Here is a 27,699-nt window from a genome sequence, read left to right as displayed (position 1 = left end):
AACAGTTATTAAATTTTATTTTAACCCTACAATTAACTCACTAGGAATGAGGCATGTTAGCGTTGTACCATTCCTTCTGAGTAGTAAATCTTTGAAAGGATTCTTCGGCAGGTAATCTAGAACGCTGTTCCAGAAAGCAGGTGCTTCAACTTCGGCTTCGGCTTCATTCTTTTTACACCCACTAAACTTCGTGCTGGCGCCCAGTTCGTACGAGAGAATGAGTGTTTATTGACTCATTTTTCTCGCATTTTGAATCAAGAGAATGAGTTCTCAAACGCGCAAAACTTCATGAACGTACCCCACAGCACACGTTGCTACTATCATCTGTTCCGAAGCTTTTCCACCCCGGTTGTGGTAGCGTAGGTGCGAGCGGAGGTTTCGAATGCATCTCCTATCTATAGCATGCAGGGCGATGTGTGTAGGTATTGGATGCTGCTGTGTAGAATCTGTCCGGAATTGTTCAGCTGGCGCGCCTAAATAGAACAGGGCACTATTATCATCATCGTCATCGTCAGAACCTGGAGCAGCAGCAGCATAATCATCGGTAGCCGCATCATGACATAGTCTCCTATAAAAGCATTTCCCATGCCAGAACTGGGTTGCATTCGATTTGTGTCTGGCATTTCGGTTGGTGCATTCCAGTGACTCCTAGCGAGACAAAAGATTTCTTATCATCGTCCGTGAAATAGTGATCCGTTCAAACCCTGGGAAAAGCCCTGGTTTTGATTGACGACATCAATCGTTCCGGTATTGTGGGCTTCGTCATCATTGTTATGCTGCTGGGTTGACCGATTGGATATCAGTTCTGCTGCTTCTACCCAATATCCTCGCCAGTTACTGTAGGAGTTGGCGTGACGACGAGTGACGGTTGGTGGTAGTGATTGTTCCAGTTTCCGGTTCGTTCCACGCGACGCATAGTATAGAAGTGGGGGAGTGATAACCGCGCAAGGAGGGGTGAATAGTGGGAAACGGAAGGTGTTAAGTCCTGTCTCTGAGGAAAGGGGACATACAAGTGCCTTTCCACATCGTGCGAAAACCATTCAATCGTTGCTCGTCGAAGCGGAAGGATTGCTATCCTGCGGATATATCCATTGCTGTTAACACAAGAAGGAACAAGCCATTCTATTTTTTTGCGATATAGCAAAAAATAATTGAAGATTTTATTTCATTATCCAAAGCGAGAGATAATTAGCTCATTTGAAGTTACCCACTGTCGGCGCTGAGAACCCTTTTCCAAACGATAAGAAATTTGCATAAATCAACCAGTTGTACGTTCGGGCGGTGCAAACGGAGAAAGACAGTTGCGAAACCTGAGACGAATCTTTTTTTTCGGCAGCAAAGTGTGTGTGTGTTAGGTGTATAAGAAGAACCGGAAGATACGAGAAACTGTGAATCTGATCAACGATAAACTGATTTTCGCTGCCGATTACTTTTTGGAGAAAAAGTTTGGGATTTCGGACGTTCCTGATTTATTAGGTGAGTAAATTTTACGAGCATTGGATACAATCAGTCAGTGTTAAATTACACATACATAAAAGTGAAAGGCATTACAACGAGCAAAATCTAACTATAACTTAAGATACCTGATCAAAATTTGGTAATTATATCGCAAGTGCTGCTTTCAAAATAATTAATGAATAATTAGTTTCCTCATGTTGAGTGTAAACGTTGTATTTCTGTTATAAAAAATAGTAGTCAATAATTATTATACTCGAAGCAATTGACTTATGGTTAACACACTGTGAAAAAAAATAGTCTTTGATAATATTGTTGTTGCTAGCAGTACTGCCATTCCCAAAATGCGATTCTTAAACATAAAAAGTTAGAACTGTTAAAACATTCAAAATCAATCCAAAATTTAATATCCAGAATTATAAGATAAACCGATAAATCATTAAATAATCGATTTAAATCTAAACCAACTTACAGCTTAAAGTTAGAATGGTCTCGAATAGATAGCAGTTTAACACTACGAGCTCCGGAATCAAATATTAGTTGTACCGTAAAAAGGGGTAACTTTGATAATGCGGGTAACTTTGATAGTGCGAGACCCACAACATACTAAACGAAATAACGATGTTTCCGTTAATGAGTTAAGCAAAACGAATGCAAAAGTAAAGAGTATCAGTATGACACTTCATGTCAAAGCTATTTTCGTTGGAATAAAGTGCATTTGAGAATTTATAAGCAAATTAAAAAAAAAAATAGATTTTAGCATTTTTGCAATGCTTATAAACAATCTCTTCTACGATGACTATTTGATGAAGTCATAATCAGTTCGTCACTTATCCTTGACAGCCTAGTTATAGAAGAACATGAATTCGGCCTCAAATCTCTTAGCGAAACCCATTTTTACAAACTGGGACCATTTTTGTAATCTAAGTCAGAAATTTTCATATAGCGTTAAACGCCTAGAGGTATGCAACGCCCTATAAATGTTCCGTAATTCATTCAATTTTGTTCGATTTATACTCCATTATCAAAGTAACCCCAAAGCAAAAAACCGACTTTCGATTACATGAAAAATAATATATACATAAAGAATAAATCTTTTGGAAATCTATCAAGTGCAATCGATAGCTGGGATGTCAGTACTTGTTTTAAAAATATAAATTGTAATTCTTTGAAACAGAATGCATAAATATTGAAGTTTTCTTCGAAAAAAATATCAAAGTTACCCCGTTTTACGGTACCTTAAACTTCAATCAGCTATATCTGAGCAATGGTTCAACCGATTTTCGAAATTCTTTTGCGTATGTCATGTCCATATTCCATAGCTTTGCACGGTTGGACAAATTAGTTCCTAATGGTGTTCAAATTTCCCCTTGCACTAGAAAAATACAATTTTTTTGCACACTGAAGCGGCATGAAAATCGTTGCAAATTTCACCGCAAACATTACCCAGATAACAAGACAAATAGTGAAGATAATAAGAAGCAAGAGGCCTTCCTTAGCCAAGTCGTTAGAGTTCATGGCTACAAATCAAAGCTATCTGAAGGTGTCTGGACAGGGATGCCAAGTATTTTTTTAATCTGGTAGATTTTGAAAAAGTTGTCTGGAAAAATCTGGATCTCCTATTTCGTATATAAAGAACCTTACAAATTCATTACAAAATTTTGTCTGGATCATCCAGATTTTTGTAAAATAGGGCCACAAAAAATATGGAATATTCCAGACAAATCTGGAAGGTTGGTAACGCTGTGTCTGGATTAGATTCCCGGTTGGTCCAGGATCTTTTCATTGTGGAAATTTTCATGACTTCCCTGGGCATAGAGTATTATCGTACTTGCCACACGAAATATGAATGCGAAAATTGCAACTTTGGCAATGACAGCTCTCAGTTGATAACATTGAACTTTAAGCTGAGAAGTAGTCTCTGTCCCAGTGAGGATGTATTGTCAAGAAGAAAAAGAAGAAGAAGCAACAGAACATATTTCGAGCATCCCTAACGAGGCAGTTTTATGTAGATGGATTTCGACAGCCAATACTTCTAGTTCTATGGATAGAATCTTTGACAAAGTATTTGAAATAAGTACATTTTAATCCCTTTTGGATTTGATATTGATAGGTTTCAACTGATCTAAACAGTTTTATCTCTTAATAGTAACATCTTAGTTAAAAACTTCCTTCTGCAATGTATTTTAATAGTTATTTTTGACATTTTTTCGATACAAATTTACTTGTAAAATTGCAAAAAACATGTTTAAGTAGGACTATAAATTTTTGATTACATTCCAAATTAATATTACTGCAAATAAAAAAAAAAACCTTTTTTTCAACTGCTGACAAAAAGTTGAACCGAAATTCAAACTAATGACAATTATTCAGACATTAATTTGATTGCAGCAGTCCGAAGAACATTTTTGGGTTGAAATAAAAATTCGTGATTACACTCAAAACTTATTTTGATCAAAAAACTTCAAGAAATCTAAGGTTTTTAACCTGTTTGCCTACAAATCAAATGCATCGCTTTAAAATTTAGTTTTGAATTTGAAGAGTTGTAATATTTATACTGTTTGCCTCTTTATTAAAATTTGAAGCAATGACATGTAATTTTTGCGGTAAGAATTCGCTTTAAGAAGTTTGTCTAACGTGTTTTGAGTATAAATACAATATTTTGAATACGATCAAAATTTGTTTTCCAAAATAAAACTACTAAATCACTTATATTGTTATAGCTATTTGCCTAAAGATCGACTTTCAAAGCGATGATATGTATGAAAACTCTTGTTATTTTACCTGTTTGCCTGCCAATAGAAATTCATGGTTTTGACGTATTTATTTTTTCCAATCAAGTTGATATGCTAGAAAGTAATAGATTTTTTTACACTTTGAATTTATTTTTTGTAAAAATTTGCTAATAAACCCATTTGCTTGAAAATCAACATTCAAAGCAATCTCTAAGATGTCCATGAGCATAATTAGCACCGTAAAACGGGGTAACTTTGATTGTTTTTTCGAAGAAAACTTTAATATTTATGCATTCTGCTTTAAAGTATTACAATTTATATTGAATCAATTACGGAACATTTATAGGGCATTGCATACTCCTGGGCGTTTAACGCCATATGGAAATTTCTGACTTAGATTACAAAAATGGTCCCAGTTTGTTAAAATGGTTTTTGCTAAGAGATTTGAGACCGAATTAATGTTCTACTACAACTAGGCTGTCAAGGATAAGTGATTTAATATGTTGTGGGTCTCGCACTTTCAAAGTTACCCCGTTTTACGGTAATTAAGACTCATAACTTTTTGTACTTAAAAATCTAAGAAATATTCTATTTTGTTTGCATGTGTTTTTTTTTCGAAATTTGTTTTAGAAAATTTAGATTAACATAAAAAGACTGTTTCAGTAAAAAAAAAATGATTCCTATACATATTTTGGTTCCAATACAAACATGTTTAATGGATTTCAAAATTCAAGTTTATATATAAATGTTTTCGTAGTTTTTGAATTAAATAAATAAGGAGTTGATTCAAGAAATTATTTGTCTGCTCAAACATTTTTACATGTCTTTAATACTAAATATTATAAAAAAAATACATGCCAACGCTTTAAATTTGGATAAACACACAAACAGGATTTCAAAATAGGGGTTTTGGTAGTTTTTTTTTAATTAAAATAAATGTATAGAAATTATCATTTAACAAGCCATGTTATCCACAATTGAATTTATGTAAAAAAAATATCATAGGCTTTAGGGCCTATGACGTTTGGTCGAATGAAATTTGGTCGAATGACGTTTGGTCGAATGAAATTTGGTCGAAAATACATTTAGTCGAAAGGGCATTTGGTCGAATGGACATTTTGTCGAAAATCACTAAAACATATCGTTGAATGACATTTGGTCGATTGACGTTAAGTCGATCGAAAGTTTTGATCGAAAGCCTTATTTGAATAGATCATTTCAAGATTATTTGATGAAATAGACATGCGGTCAAAATGCAACATTTGTACAATGAATTGTATGCCTAGAATTCATTTTATCAAAAGTTCATTTTGAGCAGCCTTAATTATCAACTGTTGTTGGATAAAAGAAAAAGGAAACGTTTTATGAAATCCTTATTTTAAACTTCATAAGGCCTTTTGTTTGTGATTTGATGTTTTGGATTTCAATGGATAATTGAATGCACTTTTGGGACGTACACATTGGCTGAAATATTTTGCTTTAGTAAGTTCATTATTCTTTTATAATATCATCATTCTTTGGAAACTGGTCAACAAGTTATTTTATTACCGTAAAATCGGGTGTAATTGATCAGAAGGGTGAAATTGATCATCGTATCACACGATTTTATTTATTCGTAATGGAGCACAACTATCAATGTAAGCTGCAGTAAATGAACGTTGTTTGTCGTAACTATTGTCGAATTGTGTGTTGTGAAGTTTTTTGCGTTGAAAAATGTGTATTACTATGAAAATAATGTAAATTTCAAAATCATGCACGGTGCAGTATTGAAAAACACCTATAAACTTCTATTTCTAAGCAAGGATTTGAACATAGTATAAACCTGAAAATTTGTGAGGATGCTTGAGATATATCCCCAAACCAGATTTCATCACCAAAACTCGTTCCAATTAGCTCAAATGGTTGAATTAATTGAATTTCTGTTAGATATCATTGAATTCCTTAGGAAATTGCATACATTTAGGCGTTTTCCGCGTAATTCATGAAATTTAACTATTCGTTATTTATATAAATATTGCATTGCTAACAATTTTACAAGCATATTCGGATTCAGGAAGCTCAAATTTATCATGTAGAGTTGTTTTGAAAACTAACAATAATGACATTGACAAGTGATCAATTTCACCCCGAAATGAGATTCCCTGATTTTTTATTTTAGAGATATTTGTTAACACTAAAATGACATTTGTTAGAAAATTTCGGTATATGAGTCGATGAGGTACACCTTCGTACTTGTTTTCCTGCATTTAGTTGTATGGCATTGTTAACATTATAGAATACAGACTAGAAAAACCGTTAAAAATGATCAATTTCACCCGAAATTACGGTACTCAACATTGCAATGTGAACATAATTATTGTTTTTTGAATTTATTATTCTTTCAATATATAATCATCGTTCGTAATGTTGTGCTGGTCTTCTACTGATGGAAGCATTCGGAAAGAGTTCCCGTTTTTTTTTAATTTCCAGGTATTGAAGCTCACCGTAAGGGTAACATATTGTAACCCTGAAATCAGACTCAGAACGACAGGAAAACCATGCTTTTAAGACAATCTTTATGATGAAGTGATTCTTTAGTGTTGGCAACAGGATAAGTTTCTTTGACTTTTGTCAATTAACTTAGTATAACTTCCTGCTACATAACATTCCCTAAACAAATATATGACTTTGTTGATGATTTTGATAACTTCGTGTGAATAACAGAGTTTGCGGTGGAAACTTTAAAAGATTATGATAAGAACACCTATAAATATGTTGATGGAAAATACGTAAACATCGGGTGAGGTAAGACGAGTTGACTGAGGTGACAAAAGTTGGCTCGCATCTATTTGAGATCAACTCGTCTCGACTTGGAGGACAAGCCTGAATGAAAAAGCAGCATGAAATATCGATGAAGCAAAGGCTTGGAACAATGTGTCAGGAGAGTATGGGGTTTCTCCGACATTACCCGGAAGACCATTTACCGGAATGAACCATTTACCGGAAAACCATTACCCGGAAGGACCATTTACCGGAAAATTGATTCTCTATTTCTCGCCTTTTTCATCCAAAAGACAATTTACACCGTCTTCAGCCAGAGGCTGCACAAACTGAACATAACTAACATTAGACAACGGACATACGGAACGACCAGTGGTCAATGAAGAATTTTTCGTTTGACGAAAAGTTTTCTCCGACTGGGGCGGGAATCGAACCCACACTCCGTAGCACAATACACCTAACCGACTGACGCCACTAACCGCACGACTACGAAGCCCACGTCCTTTTAACCGTTTTGCGGTCATTCAGGTCAGTATTTTGACTTGAAATATTTAAAATGATCACCAACGATAATGGACAGGGGATGTTCTGCCTTCAAAATACATAAGCATCGAAGAGGAGACAAAGATATCTTCATACTTGATCATGTCAATATGCACCATCTTCATATGTTTGCATTTCATAGATGATTCATCCTTCTTTTAAAAATAAGCTATTCTTTCAACTTATCTTTGCAGCTTGTCTTGGCTGGATTGGCTAAATTTGGTTACAATTATGTAACTTTATTTTTGACAGTCTCCAAATTTTAAATAATAAGCAATGTTTAAAAAATTTTTGTCGCTTCTGTAAACGTCAATCAACTGAATGCAAATCATCCGTACCTATATCTCTTTTTCTAGAATGACCCATTTCCGGTCATCTGATATTTACCCTTTTTTCTTTGGTTGGCGGTTCTTTCGAGTTCCACCGATCTCGGCATTTTTGGCAAAATTTGTTTAGTCGAAAATTACCAAATATCTTCTTCTTATGATTGCTTCTGTTCTTTCTAGTATATTATCCTGATATTGGATTCGGGGTACAGCCATTCAGAGTTATGACATTCGTAGAAAAATAGCACCATCAAGCAAATTCAAAGGAAAAGTAGATCTATTAAGATTCAATATTTCGGAATCCAGAAATGGACGTTACAATGGCGTATAGTGTCCCTACTCTCGATCATCAAGGCACTCTTAGGTCCCTTAAATCAAGGCGATTTTTTACGGTGACATCGACAAGCACATGCGCTGCATGCACAGTTTGATGAGCGTGTCTAAGCCACAGCGACGCAATTTCGCAGCGTTTTTTTTTTTGTCCTGTCGATCTAGATGGTTTCATATAAGAGTGCTTGCAGCGACTCAACAACGAAATCGCGTCGATTTTTTGTCGATGTCGCTTAAAAAATCGTGTTGATTTGGGGGAGCCTTAAACTGCCCATAACTGCATATTTGTCACATTCGACATTTTTGACGATTTCGAGTTAACACCGTAGAACATCATCAAATCATCAATACTTTCGACTAACTTAATAAAATCTATTAGTTTGTTCTAGAAAGTTCGGAAAAAATACCAAGTTGTTTTGTCACATTGCTTGATATAACCGCATAACAGTCACATTGAGATTATACGTGGGTCTCGTAATGTTGTGACAAAGAAATTTCTATCAGAATTATTTTCTGACTATTCACCCAATATGTGAGACGAGTTGGAGAAAATTTCAGCTTCATATATGCATTGTTGAATTCTCGGTAATTTTTTGAAATTTTGGGGCCTTCCCATACTGACGAGAAATTCACATTTGGTACTCCATTTACTCAGTGCCTACTTTTGTCGAATGTTACAAATATGCAGTTATGGGCAGTAAAGCTAAAATGATAATTGCACTGTTGTATGTCACTTCCCTCGCAAGATTAGTGATTTTTTTTTATTTTTTGATACAATATTTAAATTGGATTCTAAACTGTGATTTGAAGGGAATAACAAAGCCATCATAAAACCAAACATTTTCAAATGCTGAGATCTTCCATTTACTACAATGCACCCAATCTCAATCGTTAGGCGATTTTTTCGATTACAAAACAATATACATAACAAAAGAATTTCTTTTCATTCTTTTTATCCTTGCCTGTAATGTTTAGTTAGTTAGGTTTGAAGACATAGTTTTTCGATCTATAGGGAGCCGGATCCTATTCTTGGCACTTTTGATTCACTTCGGCAGTGAGGTTTTTTGAAAGCTACTTAGTTTATATTTGGCCACAATGTGCGGCGTACTGTAGTGCCTCTTTTTGCAAAAAAAATCAGATTATTCGAGAAAAACCTGTGGAAATGCCCAAGTAGCTCTTCACCCTATCAGGCAATTCTGTTTTAATAAAATCACAAATAAATGACATGTGCAATTAAATTTTGGTACCATAATATTCGTTGCGACAAAGTGAAGCTATTAAGAAAGATCAAGCTGAGGTTGGTAGAATTGAATACCGCCGGTTCAAACATATATCTAGTTGGCAAATTTGACGACGTTTCAGAGCTAGAGTACTTACATACTTGTCAAACTCTGAACGAACAAATGTACTGAAAAAGGACGTCGACAATGGAAGATTTTGCTTTCCGGTACAATTCCGGTAAATGGTTTTTTCCGGGTAATGGTACTAACTGACTACTAACTACTAACTAAATAAAAATGGTTCGACTGTTTTTGGATAACTGTGCCACATGCTGGGTTGTTCCGAATACCGGTTCATTAGTGGAAGTGGCCATGTTATGGACGAATCTGAAACCTGGCTTGCCACATATCAATTTTAATGAATTTTTTAATTCAAATCTAAAGGTGGTTCAGATGTATTTGAATGACTTGACCACATGTTGGATTGTTCCGAATTCCCGATTTCATGGGGGAAATTCCTGGTTTCCTGGTGAAAAGGCCACTAAATTGTCGGTTCTGAAACCTAGCGGGCAACTATAAACTTCATAAGTTCCCAAATCAAGGCTAAAGAAGGGTAATTCAAACGTTCTTGGATGATTTGATAACATGCCAGGTTGTTTTGGATACCCCGTTCCCCAGAGGAAGTGGTCATTATATCTATACCTATCTTGCGATATATCAAACTTCTTGAATTTGCAAATTAAGTCAAAAGAAAAATAATTCAAGAGGTTTTGGATGACCGGGCCACATACTGGGTTATTCCGGATAACTAGTTCTTCGGTGCAAGTGGCAAATATGTTGGCGGTTCTAAAACTTAATTTGCGATGATATTGCAAACCAAGTCCAAAGAAATGTCAATTCGCAGATGAGTTTCTGTCGAGGCTGCAGCTGTAAGAGTCGATATAGGAATTTATTAAATCTTATAAACTCTCTAACTTACTCATCCACTCTTTCTTTCTCTAACTCATATATTTACTCATTATCACACAAACAGAAAACTTTGCTTTCCATCCCAAACTATAAAATCGTATTTCTTCACTTTCCCACACAAGGCTCCGTTTGGCACATGTCATTTGGGGTCATGCACAAATTACGTCACGCTTCAAGGGGGACCCCCTCCCCCCCTTGGAGCGTAACGTAACGAGCCGAGCGTGACTAGCCTTACAAAATTTTCGGAGGACGCATACAAAAAGTGTGAAAAAGGGGGGGAAGGGGGGGCCGAAAAAGTTGAAATTTAGCGTAACATAATTTGTGTACCATCCCTTTGAGCCTTCATTAGGTGCCTTAACGTAGTCTTGAGAATATACGTCCTCTATTTTTGGTACAATATATACACATAAGAATGGTCATCTACAGCAGTATGCTTAGCATATAATTGGTCACACCTATCAGTGGGACTGTTATGCGTAGAAATTCACCAAAAACATCGTATTTCTAGGCCTATTAGTCCCACTTTAAATTTTGTAGCTAAATTTACTTTTATCCCATAACATAAACTCTTGACTCTTATGAACATACTATTCTTTATACTATTGTAAAAATTTTTATTTAATTTACCACACACCTGGTCGATACGAGGCCTAAATGTGTTAAAATCTTTAAACGCGTTTTTCTCGATTGCATATTTTGGAACATGGGGCAATTATGCGTATAACGGCAGTATATTCGATAGAGATCTTGGAGGAGCAAGGACATCCGCACAAATTAATACAATACACCATTTACTCACATGAATGGTTAGGGGCCTTTGGAGTATTTCTAAACTAACCTCTAATCATTTATTACGGTCGTAGATCCCAAGGCCTATATACAATAGAGTCATTGAAGAACCAAATATCCGTAGAAACCAATAAAATGTTCCGATGACTTGTATGAATGGTTAAAATTAATACGACACAGATTAAAAAAAACTATTGATAGACCATTGAACACGCTTGTAGATCCTAAAGCTTGTATTGATGAAGTCCGTGGAGGACCTAGGACATCGGTATGAATTATAACAATACCGTAAAACGGGGTAACTTTGATAGTTTTTTCAAAGAAAACTTGAAAGCCCAAGCATTCGCGTTTTTGTTTTGTGTCTTCTGAGTGATTTCTTTCTCAGTTAGTCTGTATACGTTAAGTAAAGCTGAAAGTGGATTGTAGCTGCTCAGTCAAGGGTGAAAGATCAATTTGTGAGCTCGTTTCATGCTTTTATTTCAAATCTGTAAGATATGTATGATCGCACATTTAATCGTTACAATGGTGGGACGCAAATATGATTTTTCAATGAACTATGAATGTGAACAAAAACTTTTAATGGCTCGACACTATAAATGTCGACTAGCAAAAGATTATTTGGTCGGCGTTAAGTCAGAGTTAACCAAATGACATTGTATTTTAAGAAAAATGGGCTTAAAGTCTAACGCTTTGTATTTTTTTTAACTCGTTACAATTTTTGGTTCAATATTTCTGAACATCTATGTGTTACTTTCAAACAAAATTATGTGAAGTGATAATCATTAAAAATCATAATTCAAACTTATGATAGAACGATTTTTTGATTGACTAGTTGTACTTGGTCCACTCTGACTAAAGTCCACCGTTCCGTGAGTTGGTTCACTCTGATTGAACAATTTCTAGGAAAATTACAATCATTTAGTGCTGGCATGGTCAAATTGGGTGTATATCTCAAAAATAAACAGATTATCAAAATCATTGGGACTATGATAGCTTGAAAATTAAGGTTTTACAGGGCCGGGCATAGAAGACCAAAAATATTCAAATATGTGTTCAGTAGAGTGATGCAAATTTTGAAATGTTTGCTCCTCTATGCTTAAATGATTATAATTATGATAAATAGTATCTTCCCAAAGTTTGAAGTGATTCGGAAGAAATTTGACTGTGCACACGCCATTTGAAGTTTATATGGAGATTACTATGGAAAACGTCAATCTTTTGTGTTCAGCCCTCTATCTCGTCGTCATAATATTTTATGGAAAAGTAAATATATTCTTCTAATGTGAAATCCTCTCAGCTACAACTATGCCGAAGACTACATTTCGATTGGGCGTCAGGATAAATTGCTATTCATAATCATAAAGTGGGTTTGCATTTTGCATGCTTAACCAACTGCTCGGCAGGCAACAGTGGTGCTCCTGGCGGGAAGAATAGATCAAAGTAATCCAGGCTACTATGTTCTACAGCAAAAAAGCAGTGTTGCTCTGAAAGTAATTGAATGATCATCTCAGCATGATTAAGACTTTGTTATCAATAATATCAAATTATCCTTACGTCTCATCGAAATATGGTCTTCTTCAGAGTTGTAGCTGGGAAATTTTCACATGAGATGAGTGTGTTCACTTTTCCATAGATAACTAAGACGAACAGTTAGAGGATTGAACACAAAAGGTTTGCCTTTTCCATAGTAATTTCCATATAAACTTCAAATAGCGTGTGCACAACCAAATTTCTTCCGAAACACTTAAAATTTCGGGAGGATCATTTTTATTATAATTGACATCGTTTAAGCATAGGGGAGCAAAAACTTCAAAATTTGCATCAGTCTAGTGTTCAGTCACAGTGGACCAAGTGTGAAAATCTTGAGTACCGACCAAAATTTACTAGTCCAAAAAGCGGGGTCTAGGACATTTCATACACACACCATAGAAGTACCATAAACTTCTATAAGACTCTGAAATTGACTCAAAAAATGCAATAACACAGCGTAACAAAAATTACATTTTTGCGTGTCTCAAGGATCAAATTATGTGTCTCTAGTAGATTTTGGGTCGCTTAATCTGTTACCGCTCTCAGAAATGTTCCAGCACGTCACTGATACTACTGGTTTTATTGATGTTTACATAAAATTTAAAGTATGATTTATCTTTTTTTTGTGATATAGTCTATCAAACATGCTTAACAGGACTTTTACTTTCAATTTAGATACAATTTAGTTGAAATTTCACTTTAAAATTTAGTTTAAATCGATTTTTTCCAACTTGCTTGCAGTCTGCATATAAAATTTTTCGTTTCTCTTATATGGCAAAATGCAATACCTTTCTTAACGACCAAAAAAATAACATATTACCATAGAAAATATTATGAACTTTGTTGATAAATTACCGTACAAGCTGGCAAACTTGCATGCAAGTTGGCTGAAACAGTCAAATTTTGCATTTTCAACAGTCAATATCTCGAAAACTAGACGTGCCATGATATTTCTGAAAACGGCAATGGACTCAACAACCCTGAAATTAGTAAATGCTTGAGACAAAAACGTGTTCCGCAGTGTAATCAATCAGTTTATTGCTTTTCAACACTTGCTTCGCTCTGTCTGCGAAAAATTGTTGCAATTTCTGAGCAAATCCAAATATGGTAAATGGTCAAAAATCAAAATCAAATGCATCGAATTAAGGTGAAGATGAATCGAAGCCAAACTTCAACTTTTCAAGAGCACGGATCTGGAAAATCAAACATCCGTTTAAGCTGAAAATTTAATCGATTGGCCACAAGCTGGTGGTGACCAATCGATTAGGTTTTCAGCTCAAACGGGTGTTTGGTTCTCCAGATCCGTGTTCTTGAAAATTTGAAGTTTGGCTTCGATTCATCTTTTCCTTAAGTGATATTTATGAATTTCTAGTGATGGATGAGTAGAAGAATCATTCAATGTCGAAAAATCTGACAAATCTCTTGAAATGATTTTCATATCCTCGCATTCCTCAGCGCACTGATCATTTTCGCTGTTATGGTAATGAGCACTTGATCCACTCTGACTGCATACTTTTATTGATTTTTATTAATCACCCAAAGTAGGGGGAGATCCCCCAGTACCGGACAGCACCCAATACCGGACAAAGTCGATAAATTGAGAAATCATGGTCCAATCAAGATGGTTTATTAGAAGAAAAGAAACCTATTATGGAAACTAAGATTTGCATAGAATAACACTTCCTTGAAATATGCAAGCTTTTTTGGAAAAGTTGGAATGTTTGAAAATCGTCAAAAATTTGACGTATTGCCTTAAATTTGAGTCTATTCAGTAATTATTTGGAATATGAAAAAATACTTTGGATCACGCAAGCATAATCCAACATAATCATAATTTCATAGTGTAAATGTATGTTGTACTATAATTGAACAAAATGTTAACAAACTACAATTTCTGCCAAGCACCTCCTGTCCCTCAGTTTCGGACAGTGTCTCAAAATACATCCATTTTTCATGGATTCCGTCGATCATGGTATCAAACATGCAATAAAATTAACAAGAATGCACATTTAGAACATCATCGTAAAATGTGCTATTTTTCATCATATATGAATAGTTTTTAATAAACATCTTGCAAACTAAGAAAAACACAAATCGTTCTTGTAAATGTTGCAAATGCATTGAATTGGCAAAAAAATACTATTCCAATAATAAAAACATTGAGCGATGTTCAAATTTACAGAATTCGATGCATTTTCAGATCGTGTCCGGTATTGGGTCTACAAATGAACTTTAACACTTCACTTTTTGAAAAAAAAAAACTAAAATCACTAAGGTGAGCAAATACCTTTAAACTAGAACTAGATTTTACCTGTAATCGTATACAGGAGGTCATTTTTTAATTGTGTACCTAATCAAATGAAAGGATTGTCAAAATTACAAATTCCTGCTTGTTTGGCAGGTGGTCAATCAATGTGTTTATGTATTGTGTGTGTGAAGGTTAGGTATAAGTCTAAACAGCCAAGAGTACCCATTTCCTTGATCTTTGTTTAGTAATTTATTGTGGTTTTGTTTGAAAATTTCTATGCTTTCCGCTACGTCAAGCTTCCAAGGATTTGAAATATGTCGTAAGAGTTTGATATTTTTTGTGTTAAGGAAATGTTGTTCATTGTAAATATGTTCTGCAACTTTTGATTTGAAATGGTGTACATGTCCTTTTTCTGTGTCTTTGTGTGCTTGTGGACAAATTGGGTGTATATCTCAAAAATAAACAGATTATCAAAATCATTGGGACTATGATAGCTTGAAAATTAAGGTTTTACAGGGCCGGGCATAGAAGACCAAAAATATTCAAATATGTGTTCAGTAGAGTGATGCAAATTTTGAAATGTTTGCTCCTCTATGCTTAAATGATTATAATTATGATAAATAGTATCTTCCCAAAGTTTGAAGTGATTCGGAAGAAATTTGACTGTGCACACGCCATTTGAAGTTTATATGGAGATTACTATGGAAAACGTCAATCTTTTGTGTTCAGCCCTCTATCTCGTCGTCATAATATTTTATGGAAAAGTAAATATATTCTTCTAATGTGAAATCCTCTCAGCTACAACTATGCCGAAGACTACATTTCGATTGGGCGTCAGGATAAATTGCTATTCATAATCATAAAGTGGGTTTGCATTTTGCATGCTTAACCAACTGCTCGGCAGGCAACAGTGGTGCTCCTGGCGGGAAGAATAGATCAAAGTAATCCAGGCTACTATGTTCTACAGCAAAAAAGCAGTGTTGCTCTGAAAGTAATTGAATGATCATCTCAGCATGATTAAGACTTTGTTATCAATAATATCAAATTATCCTTACGTCTCATCGAAATATGGTCTTCTTCAGAGTTGTAGCTGGGAAATTTTCACATGAGATGAGTGTGTTCACTTTTCCATAGATAACTAAGACGAACAGTTAGAGGATTGAACACAAAAGGTTTGCCTTTTCCATAGTAATTTCCATATAAACTTCAAATAGCGTGTGCACAACCAAATTTCTTCCGAAACACTTAAAATTTCGGGAGGATCATTTTTATTATAATTGACATCGTTTAAGCATAGGGGAGCAAAAACTTCAAAATTTGCATCAGTCTAGTGTTCAGTCACAGTGGACCAAGTGTGAAAATCTTGAGTACCGACCAAAATTTACTAGTCCAAAAAGCGGGGTCTAGGACATTTCATACACACACCATAGAAGTACCATAAACTTCTATAAGACTCTGAAATTGACTCAAAAAATGCAATAACACAGCGTAACAAAAATTACATTTTTGCGTGTCTCAAGGATCAAATTATGTGTCTCTAGTAGATTTTGGGTCGCTTAATCTGATACCGCTCTCAGAAATGTTCCAGCACGTCACTGATACTACTGGTTTTATTGATGTTTACATAAAATTTAAAGTATGATTTATCTTTTTTTTGTGATATAGTCTATCAAACATGCTTAACAGGACTTTTACTTTCAATTTAGATACAATTTAGTTGAAATTTCACTTTAAAATTTAGTTTAAATCGATTTTTTCCAACTTGCTTGCAGTCTGCATATAAAATTTTTCGTTTCTCTTATATGGCAAAATGCAATACCTTTCTTAACGACCAAAAAAATAACATATTACCATAGAAAATATTATGAACTTTGTTGATAAATTACCGTACAAGCTGGCAAACTTGCATGCAAGTTGGCTGAAACAGTCAAATTTTGCATTTTCAACAGTCAATATCTCGAAAACTAGACGTGCCATGATATTTCTGAAAACGGCAATGGACTCAACAACCCTGAAATTAGTAAATGCTTGAGACAAAAACGTGTTCCGCAGTGTAATCAATCAGTTTATTGCTTTTCAACACTTGCTTCGCTCTGTCTGCGAAAAATTGTTGCAATTTCTGAGCAAATCCAAATATGGTAAATGGTCAAAAATCAAAATCAAATGCATCGAATTAAGGTGAAGATGAATCGAAGCCAAACTTCAACTTTTCAAGAGCACGGATCTGGAAAATCAAACATCCGTTTAAGCTGAAAATTTAATCGATTGGCCACAAGCTGGTGGTGACCAATCGATTAGGTTTTCAGCTCAAACGGGTGTTTGGTTCTCCAGATCCGTGTTCTTGAAAATTTGAAGTTTGGCTTCGATTCATCTTTTCCTTAAGTGATATTTATGAATTTCTAGTGATGGATGAGTAGAAGAATCATTCAATGTCGAAAAATCTGACAAATCTCTTGAAATGATTTTCATATCCTCGCATTCCTCAGCGCACTGATCATTTTCGCTGTTATGGTAATGAGCACTTGATCCACTCTGACTGCATACTTTTATTGATTTTTATTAATCACCCAAAGTAGGGGGAGATCCCCCAGTACCGGACAGCACCCAATACCGGACAAAGTCGATAAATTGAGAAATCATGGTCCAATCAAGATGGTTTATTAGAAGAAAAGAAACCTATTATGGAAACTAAGATTTGCATAGAATAACACTTCCTTGAAATATGCAAGCTTTTTTGGAAAAGTTGGAATGTTTGAAAATCGTCAAAAATTTGACGTATTGCCTTAAATTTGAGTCTATTCAGTAATTATTTGGAATATGAAAAAATACTTTGGATCACGCAAGCATAATCCAACATAATCATAATTTCATAGTGTAAATGTATGTTGTACTATAATTGAACAAAATGTTAACAAACTACAATTTCTGCCAAGCACCTCCTGTCCCTCAGTTTCGGACAGTGTCTCAAAATACATCCATTTTTCATGGATTCCGTCGATCATGGTATCAAACATGCAATAAAATTAACAAGAATGCACATTTAGAACATCATCGTAAAATGTGCTATTTTTCATCATATATGAATAGTTTTTAATAAACATCTTGCAAACTAAGAAAAACACAAATCGTTCTTGTAAATGTTGCAAATGCATTGAATTGGCAAAAAAATACTATTCCAATAATAAAAACATTGAGCGATGTTCAAATTTACAGAATTCGATGCATTTTCAGATCGTGTCCGGTATTGGGTCTACAAATGAACTTTAACACTTCACTTTTTGAAAAAAAAAAAACTAAAATCACTAAGGTGAGCAAATACCTTTAAACTAGAACTAGATTTTACCTGTAATCGTATACAGGAGGTCATTTTTTAATTGTGTACCTAATCAAATGAAAGGATTGTCAAAATTACAAATTCCTGCTTGTTTGGCAGGTGGTCAATCAATGTGTTTATGTATTGTGTGTGTGAAGGTTAGGTATAAGTCTAAACAGCCAAGAGTACCCATTTCCTTGATCTTTGTTTAGTAATTTATTGTGGTTTTGTTTGAAAATTTCTATGCTTTCCGCTACGTCAAGCTTCCAAGGATTTGAAATATGTCGTATAAGTTTGATATTTTTTGTGTTAAGGAAATGTTGTTCATTGTAAATATGTTCTGCAACTTTTGATTTGAAATGGTGTACATGTCCTTTTTCTGTGTCTTTGTGTGCTTGTGGACATGTACACCATTTCAAATCAAAAGTTGCAGAACATATTTACAATGAACAACATTTCCTTAACACAAAAAATATCAAACTCTTACGACATATTTCAAATCCTTGGAAGCTTGACGTAGCGGAAAGCATAGAAATTTTCAAACTAAACCACAATAAATTACTAAACAAAGATCAAGGAAATGGGTACTCTTGGATGTTTAGACTTATACCTAACCTTCACACATACAATACATAAACACATTGATTGACCACCTGCCAAACAAGCAGGAATTTGTAATTTTGACAATCCTTTCATTTGATTAGGTACACAATTAAAAAATGACCTCCTGTATACGATTACAGGTAAAATCTAGTTCTAACATACCCACACACTTTTTCTAGTATAAATAATAGATCCATGCGATGTTCTCTTCAAGTCGAGCACTCGACACTGAAGAAGTCTGTAAGTCGCAGACGAAATAGGCCTATCTGTCAAGATAAGCAACACATATTAGAGTTTAAAGGTATTTGCTCACCTTAGTGATTTTAGTATTTTATTTTTATTTTTTTTTTCAAAAAGTGAAGTGTTAAAGTTCATTTGTAGTTTTAAACATACTCTAATAATCCCTCCCAAAGTTTAATATAAAAAAGTGTAGCGGTATTGGGTGCCAACTTTTAAGATCGATAAATTTGGTACTAAAATACATCATCAAAATGCAATGTCAAAATTTACATTTTTATTTTCAAATTTATTTTTGTACACTATAAAAATGATAATATTTATCATAAATGAGTAACAAGAGCACATGAATCCAATATATTTTGAATTATGAATTTAGTGGCTTAAGTGTCCGGTACTGGGGGATCTCCCCCTTAATTTATTACATATCTCAGGCAGTTTACAATATTCATCAAATCTGCTCGAAGCGAAATGAAGGTAAGGTAATTCCGCATCTAATAAAAGAATAATACCATTTTCTCATAATTTGTAATTGGTCCCCTCTGACTTAACGCCGATCATTTTTATTGGACAAACTGTGAGTGATTCGCCACTGCAATTGTCGGCTTAAGAGTGTTCTGTGAGATTTTTTTTTTCTTTTCATATAAATAATATCATTTTTTTCTGAAAAGTTGAAATCTTAAGTTTATTTGCCATAAAAAAGGTGGAAATTGGTTGAGCTGTTCAAAAGTTATGATTTTTTTAGAAATAAAAATATAACGCTGAGACCAACATTATGTGCCGATGAAAAATGACTGATTTTTTATTTTCAAAAATATATATCTCAAAAAATAATAAAACCGCACATCGCTGAAGAATTTACAGTAAATGTAAAATTTACTGAACTTTCAAGAAAAAATGAGAACAGCAATAGCCCTTTTGGTCCTGAGGTCTTCGTAACACGAAAAAACGGATATTAATGATATTTTTTTTTTGTAAAAAAGAAACATTTTTTTTAAATTGTATAGTTTTCTTGAAAATTCAAAATCTTTAGCTTTAATTTCCTCCAAGAAAATTGAAAATCGGTCAAGCGGTTCAAAAGTTATAATAATTTAATAAATAAAAATTTTGCAAAATCGGGATTTTTCTGGTCACTCTATTTTTGAAATGGTCTAAATAAAAAAAAATCCAAAAACACATGTATCCTTATTTCATATAAGGAACAAAATAAAAAAAATCACGTAATTTGGTGACCCACTAGATCGGTTTTTCATGGAATGGCTGCTACATGGATTTTTTTTCACATCAATTGAAAATATTATATTTAAAGGTATGTTTATATCACACAAATAATTGTTTATCATGGACTAATCGCTTAACAAAGTGAATCCTGTGACTAAACGATCCACCCCATTCATTAACAAACATCCCTCCAAGTAACCTTTGTGGAGATGCAGAGGAAAACACGGTTTCCAAATAGCAAATGTTACACACTAACATTCCTTCCCTCAATCTCACCTGACTGCAAGGACGTGGCCAGCGCCATTGTTGACCAATTATGCACACTAAAGAAGATTATGTCCAATCCCAGCCGAACTTCTAGTTGATTCTTTGTGCATCTTCACTGACTTCGGTAAATCATGGAATAGCAATCATTGATATGTGTAGTCAGTCTAAACTAAGCTAAGCTAATCCAACATTTATATTTCTGCTTAAACATGTTCGCTGAACACATGTGATTTTTTTTGGCATAGATTACAATCTAATCTATGCCAAAAAAATCACAGGTTATCACTTTGAAAATTGATGTATATGCAAACAGGTAAAAAATCTACGATTTTTTGAAATTTTTATTAAAAAAAGATTTGAGTGTAATCCCCAATTTATATTACAACTCAAAAAAGTTCTCTGCACTAGAAGAATCAAATAACTGTCGAAAAAATTAAACGCAATTGCTTTAAACTATGGTTTATAAGAAAACAGGTATCTTAAAAGGGTATTTTTTCAGTAACATAAGTTATTACACTCAAATCAAAATTTTACATTTCTGCTCGAACATGTTTATGACACTTAATCAAGCGAAATTATGTCGAAAAAATAGCTAAATTGTCACGGACATTAAGTGCATTGTTGTTAATTGCAGATGGAAGTTTTCAACTAGGAAGTGCATAACTTAATAAACTGATCTACTTGAGTTACAAGTAATCTAGATCGCATCTAAAGCGACCAAAATGTAGTGTAACTTATTCCGAAAAACTTTGTCAAAGATACCAAACCTCTTGCATGCATATCCAGAGCACTAGAAGCTTCAGCGGTCGAAATCAGCAGCCTACCCTATTTTTGTTTGGTACAGTTTATGTAATCCTACAAGTCTTGAGAATATGAACAACTTGATCCCGGAGCTTCGCGTAACTTTATGATCCTGGGACTCCTAATGTTAATCATGCTAGATAACACATAATTTATTATAGTGAGTTACTAAAATATCTAGTAAAATGTAATCGTAACCTTATTAACTACTATCACAGATACAGCAAGATAATTGTTACGAAAAAATTATGAAATTCATTCTAAGAATTACCCAAGACCAATTCATGTAAGTAGCATGACGAATTGTTTAATTGGTTATGAAATTTATCGAGTAATAGTAACCGATAAACTAATAGGTTTAAATATCAGATTCAAGTTGCTTCGCACCCGTTTTCCGGAGTATGGGACCTGCTCATGAGAATTTGGCTAGTGCATTTTTGTCGTACCAATTGTTCTAAAATCGTTTCCCTGGTATTTAATTTTGTATTTTTTTGTATTGAGTGCATTACTGTGCTAAAACGATAAAAGTGTTCAGACTAAAATCAGTCAAACCAACATGGGTACCCGGTATGGTTTTATCTCCTTCAATTTAATTCGTCCTCGAATTGGACACACTTGACCGCGATATATCCCACAAAAGTAGAGCTATTAATCATTTCATCCAGGCTTACCCAAGTAGTTTTTATGTGTCAAGCGAGCTGTGTCATGCAAATAGAATAAAAATTGTGGAAAATATTAGCAACCCTGAACTCAATAAGCTGCATATCCAATACACCGAAAATCATGGGTAAAGAGAACGAACAATTAATTATTTCACTCCATTAATATTCTCACTCCTACTTTTCTAAACAATACGCATACCGCATACCGCTGCACATCATATTCGCACAATATGTAACTGGCACGATTGGTCATATGAAATCACCATGAACGCAATTTTTTCATATAATCTACCACTACACTAGATACTCGTAACCTCCTTCGATCTTGATCCAAACTTTTAGAACTTACTGACCTTTCTTAAATTACGTTTGTGACTTGAAAACTCTCTTAGCAATCAAAACTTACTCGCTAATACCCAGCCAGCATGATTCGTTTTAAATCGTAGAGTTTTATTGTTCCTACACTTCGGAACACAATTAAGAGAAGATGGCCTGCATCGTTTTGAAATGGAGCCTTTTTCAACCCCACAATACACCGGCCAAAGAAGTTTTCCTTTCCGCCTTTGTAGGAATGTCTGTACTAAAACAACACGATGCTTTGAAAAGAAGGAAAAAGGAAAACATTCATTCTCGAAGCTGTTGAACGCAAAACAGTAACCAAACAGAATAAAGGAACAACTTAAGAAGCCTTCTTATAAGTTTTTGCTTGTTTAGTCACAGTTTGAATGTTCTTCTGGAGAGAAGTTCTTCCTGTTTCTTGAAATAAAGTCAAGCTGGGCTATCTTAAAGGATGGCGAATAAATGTTTAAGTGTTTTTAAAGCTTCGCGTTGGTAGGCACAATAATACCAGCTGCGCTGGTTCATGGATGGAATGAACAGATTCACACCTAACCAACAGCTTCGAGAACACCTTACAATTATTGTAAACAAATGATTAGAAGTGAGGAAAAAATAGTGGAATTTTAGGTCTTTTTTAAATCTTTCATTAGTATCATTTCATACATTGCTTTTTTTCTTAGATGTTGGTATTCTGTGGTAGCCAATACTATCATCTTATTGAAGAAAGTAAATCAAGATATTATTACTATTTTGTTAATAACATATTACATTGCATATGCCGTAGCCTCCTAAGCAACTTATTTTGTTTTAAACAAAAAAAAATGGTTGTTGAATATTTTCTTTATTGAGTAGAGCATCTTCAAATAAATAATGAATGAAATTCATCGACAACAGCAGCACTCTTTGGTCGGAAATGTATATGAAACCATTTGTCCCTTATATTTGGTATTTACTTTTTTCATAAAAACTTCAAGCGTGGTCCCCATTAAGGTTTACGGATTCCGCTAAAATTTTCCCAGTAGCTCCTGGAAGTCCAAACAAAAAAATTGGGGGTGTAACTCAAATTGTTGAGTGTTTTTTTTATATGAAATGCAATGACCCAATTACTAGTAACCCGATAGTCCGATTTAATGCTACGACATAATATTTGTTCAATAACATATTTTTAATAATAATCATTATTATCTTTATTAGGGAGATTTTCAGCTCACTGCTGGTTCATCTTCTTATAAAAATGAAAATAGTTCTGAAGCTACCTTAAGGGCAGCAGCAGATTACAGAGCATAACTTGATATTTTCTTACTCACAGTTAAACTTATTTTAAAATTTATATGGAAGGGCTTATCAAAAAAAAATGGTGTCAGAGTATTTTAAATGTATATGTTACATGTAAATTTGTGTTAGATACTGTCGAAAATTCTTGCGTATTCTCCGCAAATCTTCGAGAGCCAGACAGTTACTTACGATATGCTCGTTTTCCACAAGATTCGCATTGTCGACGAAACCTGGTTGCTTCTCCGCTCATGTCATGGGATATTCTGCTAAACCTGGTCCTTAATCTTGAAAGAACAACCTGCTCCCTTCGAGTCGGCAGATCTTCCCATGGGTTAGTAGTGTTTTTGACCTTGCGGCATAATAGTGTTTGTTCGCGCCGACATTCCTGTGACCAAGCGTCCCAGATTCGTTTTTTAATCCATGTCTTAATGTCATCTCCGGGAATTTTCATTGATAACTGTGGACTATTTCGACCAGTTCCTGCTCCTACTCGGAACCCACATGAAAGTCACGTCGATCTCAGTTTTATCCAGCGCGGCCTTGATGCCCTGGATGCATGGATGTTTGTTTGTTGGTGACTGGATCGCATCCAGAACACTGGCTGAATCTGTGGCAATTAGGATCGGTTTGTCACCTGGTGAGATAACTGCCTTATAAATTGCCGCTGCTTTAGCCGAGAAGACTGAACAAGCATTTGGTGAACTGAAGCATGGTTGTTTTTTTTTCACCCAGGATTCCTAGACCGACCTTGTCTCCAAGTTTTGAGCAGTCGGTGAATCTGATTTCATGATCCCTATAGGTGTTTGCAATCATCTGAAGAAAGTGAGCTTTCACTCTCTCAGGTATGACCTTTCTATAGAAATTTCTTTTATGGTTCCATTTATCTTTGGGGCTTTGACCGTCCAGCTTCTTGGTCCAACTCGGTGGAGCCCGGCCACCGGTGGAAGCTGCACTTCGGCCACTGAAGCAAGAGCCAAACTTGCTTGCTTAGCTAAGAAGCAAACCGGCCCCTGATCTCTGGTGCGTTCAAGATACCCTATCTTTCGGTAGCAGAGTGTGAGGATGGTCTTGAATTGGAAAGGAAGTACACCCAATTCAGCGCATGCTGACAAAGCTGGGGTTGATGGAAGCAATCCTGACAGGTGGCGAATACACTTATTATAGATAGCTGCTTTATTAGATCAGTGCTAGGTGCTTTATTAGATCGTCGAGGGTTCTACAGGTTACTTCTTTGCCGTGAAGAAGCCGGCTGCACACCATTGCATCAGCGACATTCTTCAAGGTTGCTCGATTGCTTCGTGAACGCTTCTGTGAGATACTTCTTATCATGCTGACTCGGTTTCTGCAGGCTACCTTAACGTGAGCCTGGAACGAATGGTTCCGATCCAAGGTTATTTCAAGAATTTTAACTCGATTCCTCATAGGTATTGGGATCTTATTTATAGAGATTGTAATGTAATGACTTCATCGAATAGAATTCGTTCAGTGTAGCTTGCTATAAATTATGTAAACCTCTGATCACCAATACAATCAATCAGATATCAAATGTGAAATTAATAACGCCTTGTATCGATCATGAAAACTATAACAGATAAAAGCTGCCATCGGAGTGAGCTCTTTTGGCTTTCAGCTATCAAGTACTTAAAGTGTTTTAATCGAGTCTAAGAAAGACAATTAATCTTGGTTCACCCTTACTCTACTCTGCTGCTTTCGTCTACTGCTGTTTGTTCCCCGGTCGGATACTAAAACTTGACGACGAGGCAACCGGACATCAACGCACCAGTGCTGTAAGTAAAAGCTGTCAGTCAGTGTTCCAGCTCAGTTAGAGTGCGGTCGGCTTACAGAACGGTGCGAATGAAGCGTGCGATCGGCAAACAGCGGCAGAAAGAAATACGGAGGTTTGTCCATCAAAATTTGGTATCGTTTTTTTGGTGGTTAAGTAAGTAAAAGCGGTAGATTTTTCGCCGTAAAGTGAGTGATATTACAATTTCGAGAAAACTGTGGATAAATTGTCCGGATATTCAACCTAACCATTGTTCTCGGTGCAGACAAATTTCTGTGATCGGCCATCTTGAATGCAAGCGTCGGTGTATTGTTCTAAAAGCACATAATAAAAATCTTTTATTCCTATCTCAAACGCGACGTGTTGCAAAATATTGATTTAGAAGCATTTATTAAGAGTGATTTATTTTTCATGCAATCATTTAGTTGGTCTGGTGGCTAAAAAAAATCCTACGAGTGTCTATCGGAGTCCGAAAAGTTCGAGGAGTTCGTGAAATCCCTTCCGTTCCACATAGGATTGGCAACGCTAGAGGGCCGGCGATCACAATCCGGTTTATGTGCATAGTGAAAACCATAGCGTCAACGCAGATTCAGTGAAATTCGACACACCCGGCAAAGTGATCGGTGCTCGCTATAGCGTCGTTGCGAGGGGCATCGCTAAGAATAATCAGCCAAGCAACAAACGAGGTCATCGTACTTCACTGGATCAACGACCGGCCGACGTAACAGTGTGTGAGTGAACAGTAATCTGGTGAGTTTTTACGATTTTTTTTCCTTGCCAATCTAACGGAATTCTTATTGGAATTTTATATTTTGATTCTTTACTGCACGTATCGGCAAACTGATTGAAAAACACCCATTTTCCACAATATTTTTCGCTGCCTTTTTCTTTGTAATTTTTTTCAACCCGTGGATTATTGTTTGGCTCTTTTAAAACTATTTCTATACATCTCAATAGAATTTGATTTTGAGACAATGGCATTAAATGGAATTGCTACAATGATTGAACCATATAGAAAGGGCTCATCGTTTTGTGACTGGGTAGAGCGACTTGCCTATTGCTTTGAAGCTAACGAGGTTACCGATGAAATGAAAAAGGCACACTTGATAACATTAGGAGGACCAGTTATGTATTCAGAACTCAAATTATTATATCCAAATGGTGGCTTGGCTACTGCTGTCTATGCGGACATCGTAGCAAAGTTGAAAGCTAGACTTGATAAAATTGAGCCCGATGTGATACAACGTGCTCAATTCAATTCTCGGATCAGGCAAAATGGAGAAACTTTAGAAGATTTCGTATTAGCCCTTAAACTTCAAGCCGAGTTTTGCGGTTTTGGCGATTTTAAGAACATGGCGATACGAGATCGCATTGTAGCTGGTTCAAATGACAAGGCCCTCCAACAAAGGCTACTTAATGAAGAAACCTGAAAAGATTATTACGACGTGGCAAATTGCCGAAAGCAATGCCAAAGCTTTGGGAAACAGGGAAAACAGCTGGGATCAAATTGCCTCTTTGAAAATGGCAGACCCCAACACAGTTGGAGCCGCCATGGGAAAAATAGCTCGTACTTTTGAATTTGCAAAGCAAGGTGAGCACTCTAGAGGTCCTGTTAAAAGCCGTTTAGGTCACAGACAATGGACGGAGCGTCATGGACATTTTGAGCGACGGCGTGATGAATGGGGTAGACCTAGGCCGCTGCAGCTAGAAAAATGGCGAAACCAGGAATACAGAAGGCCATCACGGTTTGCTAACTTCACGTGTGACTACTGCGGAATTAAGGGGCATATTAAAAAACGCTGCTTCAATCTGAAGAATTTGAAAAGAAATGCCGTCAACATGGTGCAGAACCTGAACCCTATTCCAACGGTAGATGAGGACCTGCAGGAGCTAATGAACAGGATGACTGCAAATGATTCAGATTCCGAAGACGACGATATGGACGAAGGTGAGAACGGTAGTGAAGAATTTGAATGCATGAACATCACCTCTATTAACAACATTAATAATCCCTGTTTGTTAGACTTATTTATTGAGGGTAAATTACTTAGCATGGAGATAGATTGTGGGTCTGCTGTGACTGTGATAAACAAGCGACAATATTTTTCTATAATTGACAAACCTTTGAAGAGATGCAATAAAAACTTAGCAGTTGTTAATGGTTCAAAATTAGATGTGCTCGGAGAAGTGATTGTTTCGGTCAAATTGAGAGGGAAAGAAGCAAATTTAAAGCTTTTAGTACTCGATTGTAGCAATAATTTCATTCCACTTTTGGGCCGTTCTTGGTTGGACG

At 35.4% G+C, this 27,699-nt stretch overlaps 1 protein-coding gene across 3 annotated transcripts in view; it reads left to right on the top strand.

Moving 5' to 3' along the window:
* The first annotated feature begins 597 nt into the window (after positions 1–597).
* Positions 598–27,699, top strand: part of LOC5573875 (calexcitin-1) — a 159,636-nt gene continuing 132,534 nt past the window's right edge. The window contains exons 1-2 of one of the 3 annotated variants that reach the window (XM_021854276.1): positions 598–747; positions 1,337–1,476. The gene's annotated coding sequence lies outside the window, so the exon portion shown is untranslated. Of the gene's footprint in view, positions 748–1,141; positions 1,477–27,699 lie in introns of all 3 variants that reach the window. The other 2 variants (XM_021854257.1, XM_021854267.1) reach the window with 2 other exon arrangements.

The sequence above is a fragment of the Aedes aegypti genome, chromosome 1 (assembly GCF_002204515.2).
Source record: "Aedes aegypti strain LVP_AGWG chromosome 1, AaegL5.0 Primary Assembly, whole genome shotgun sequence".
Lineage (NCBI taxonomy): Eukaryota > Metazoa > Arthropoda > Insecta > Diptera > Culicidae > Aedes > Aedes aegypti.
The sequence above is the reverse complement of the archived record's forward strand: the minus strand, read 5'-3'. Positions and strand labels throughout refer to the sequence as shown.